The 3,632-nt window shown below is 38.8% G+C and overlaps 1 pseudogene; it reads left to right on the top strand.

The window, feature by feature from the left end:
* The first annotated feature begins 1,894 nt into the window (after window positions 1-1,894).
* Window positions 1,895-2,507, top strand: LOC143664506 (transcription and mRNA export factor ENY2 pseudogene; annotated as a pseudogene).
* The last annotated feature ends 1,125 nt before the right edge of the window (window positions 2,508-3,632 follow it).

Here is a 3,632-nt window from a genome sequence, read left to right as displayed (position 1 = left end):
TCTGGTATTACCATGTTCCCCGTTATCCAGAGGCAGCTGGGTTGATAGAACAGTCAATGGCCTTTTGATGACCAAATTACAGTACCAATTAGGTGGCAGTACCTTGCAGGCTGGGGCAGTGTTCTCCAGGAGGCTGTGTAAACTCTGAATCAGCATCCATTCTGTAGTGCTGTTTCTCCCATAGCCAGGATTCACAAGTTCAGGAATCAAGGGGTGGAAACAGAAGTGGTACCACTCACTATCACCCTTAGTTATCCACTAGAAAAATTTTGGCTTCATGTCCCTGAAACCTTAATCTCTGCTGGTCCACAGGTCTTAGTTCCAAAGGGAGGAATGCTCCTACCAGGAGACACAGCAATGATTCCATTGAACTGGAAGTTAAGACTGCTGCCTGGCCATTTTGGGCTTCTCTTGCCTCTGAATCAACAGGCAAGGAAGGGTATTACTGGATTGGCTGGTGTGATTGATCCTGACTATCAATAGGAATGAGGACTGCAACTACACAGTAGAGGTAAAGAATTTGCCTGGAATATAGGAGATCCGTTAGGGCATCTCTTATTACTACCATGCCTTTTGATTAACGTCAATGGGAAACTGCAAACCTAATCCAGACAAGACTTCCAATGGCCCAGAAATTTCAGGGATGGAGGTTTGGGCTTACCACCAGGCAAAGAACCATGGTCAGCTGAAGTGCTTGCTGAGAGTTAAGGGAACATGGAATGGGTAGTGGAAGAAGGTAGTGATAAATATGAATTACAACCCTGTGACCAGTTACAGAAATGAGGACTGTGATGGTATGAATATTTCCTCTTTATTTTGTTATGCATATATTTTTACATAAAGCAAATATCTTGTTTTATTCTTATATGATATAAATCATACTGTTCATGTTATAGTGTTTAAGTTATAGTATATCAAGTTTAAGAGTGAATGTTACCTAAGAACTTGCACCCTATTTTGGAGAGATTTAGTGTATTTCTGGTTGTACACAGGGCAGTTGAATTATTAGGTGAACCATATATCTGTCATTGTGTTCTATTTAGAGATTTAGTATGGTTTAAGATGATATGACTAGCTGAAAAGCTGACAAGGAATGAACTGTGATGTCTAGGTTCAGGTGTCAACTTGGCCAGATGTCAGTGCCCAGTTGTCTGGTCAGGCAAGAACTGGCCTAACCATAACTGCAAGGATATTTTGTGGCTGGTTGATAAACCAGAAGGCTGGTGTATTAAATTGTCAGTCAGTTGATTTCATGTGTGACTGAATACATCTATGATCAACTAAAGATGTGTCTTCCACAAATGAGATAATCCAATCAGTTGGGTGTGATCTAATCAGTTGAAGACTTTTAAGGGAGAAGAAAGAACTTTCACGGCTTCTTCAGCCACCCAGCCTCTCCTCTGGATTTCATTGAATTCCTTCATTGGAATTGTCAGTCTCATAGCATGTCCTATGGATTTTGGACTCTTGCATCCCCATGGTTGTATGAGACACTTTATAAATCTCATATTTACAGATACCTCCTGTTGGTTCTGTTTCTCTAGAGAACCCAGACAAACACAAGTAGTATATAATTTGTGTTTTGTATTCTTGTCTTACATATGTAAGAAAGATTTTATTGCTCTCAAGTCATTAGCATACATTGGATTTAAGTGTGTGAAATGGAATCCACAAAAGAAGAAGAGCGATATCGGGAAATGTGAAAACCCATACAGAGGGCAGGACTTCCAGCTTGGTTCAGAAAGCTGGGCAAACATTCTCCTCCACAAGCAACTATAAGGCTAGAAAATTGACAAAACCAACCATCTAGTGCTCTTGAAATCAACCAAAGGAAAATAGTAATCAAAGTGCTGAAGGAAAAATACCGTTAAACAAGAATCCTATATCTGTGTTCTAGCTTTCTGTGTGCTTAGGTGCCCGAGCTACTGAGGGTCTAAGTCCGGGCAGCCGAAGAGTGTGGTAGGTAACGGTCGTCAGCGCAAGGGTCATTTCGTCGCTGGGAAGGGACGGCCCTCGCCCGCGGTGATGGTGGTTAACAAGATGAACAAAGATGCGCAGATGAGAGCAGCGATTAACCAAAAGTTGATAGAAACTGGAGAAAGAGAACGCCTCAAAGAGTTGCTGAGAGCTAAGTTAATTGAATGTGGCTGGAAGGATCAGTTGAAGGCACACTGTAAAGAGGTAATTAAAGAAAAAGGACTAGAACACGTTACTGTTGATGACTTGGTGGCTGAAATCACTCCAAAAGGCAGAGCTCTGGTACCTGACAGTGTAAAGAAGGAACTCCTACAAAGAATAAGAACATTCCTTGCTCAGCATGCCAGCCTTTAAGATCGAATTAGATTATGTTGTTCTGTGGTTTTATTTCTGAAAGTGAAACTTGCCATAAATTAGAGATTGATTTACCAAAAGAAACTCCTTTTTTGTATGATGGTATACAGTTTTCAGTAATGATGTATACATTGTATTGATTTTTTTCCCTAAATGTGTTATTTTAATAAATATCTCATGAATGAAAAAAAAAAAAAAAAAAAAAAAAGAATCCTATATCTAACCAAACAATTCTCCACAAGTGAAGGCAACATAAAGATGTCACCAGAGAAACAAAGATTGAGCAAATGTGTTGTTAGCAGATCTTCCTTATAAGATATAATGAAGGAAGGAAACCCATCAGGAATTGACACCTAAAAGTAACTCAAATTCATTGAAAGAAATGAGGCTCTGAAGCTCTGAAGACTAATGTAAAGATTCTATATAGTTTTCGCATTCTTCAACTTCTTTAGAAGACATGAGATTATACAAAACAATTTTAAAACTAATTGTTAGTTTTAAAACATATATAGATGTAATACATATAATAATAATAGCACAAAGGAAGGTGGAGGGAATTGAGTTGTACTGTAGTAAAGTTTCTATATTTTCTGGAATTAAATTGGTATTAATAGGGTGGGCCAACCGTGGCTTAGCAAGCAGAGTTCTTGCCTGCCATGCCAGAGACCCAGGTTCAATTTCCAGTGCCTGCTCATGCAAAAAAAAAAAAAAAAAGGTATTAATAGAAATGTTTTGAGATAAATTAGTAAGCATATTGTAATTACTAGACCATCACATAAGAAAATAACTTTAGAAAATGATGAATCAGCATAAAAATTAAAATGGCAAGTTAAAAATAATTATTCAACACAAAGAAGGCAATAAAGTAGTAATGAATGGTCACAAAAGACAGGAGACACATAGAAAACCCAAGGCATTTATTTGGGAGAATTTCTACTCTATTTGCCCTCAGTGACTTTAGTAAAAAGGAGCCTGAGATCTATAATGAGCAGGATAGGCTACATTATTTGTGGGGCCCAAGGCAAAGTTAAAGTACAGGGCCCCTTATTCAAAAATTACTAAAAATTTCAAGAGAGCAACAGTAGACCACTGAAACAAGCAAGGGGCCTTCTGAGTATGGGGCCCTATGCAACTGCAGAAATTACTCATAAATCTGGCCCTAGTAAGTATGAGGTCACTGTACTCATTTTCTCACTCCTTGGATGTACCCACTTTAGTGATCCAGTGCCACCTGTTACAGTCTCTCCCTGTTGTCTTCCCCTTTCCTAACCTTATACCCAAAATCTCCAGCACTTGGGAAA

Source organism: Tamandua tetradactyla, chromosome 20, assembly GCF_023851605.1.
Source record: "Tamandua tetradactyla isolate mTamTet1 chromosome 20, mTamTet1.pri, whole genome shotgun sequence".
In the NCBI taxonomy this organism is placed as follows: Eukaryota; Metazoa; Chordata; class Mammalia; order Pilosa; family Myrmecophagidae; genus Tamandua; species Tamandua tetradactyla.
Note: the sequence above shows the minus strand (reverse complement) of the source record. Positions and strands in the feature narration are given on the sequence as shown.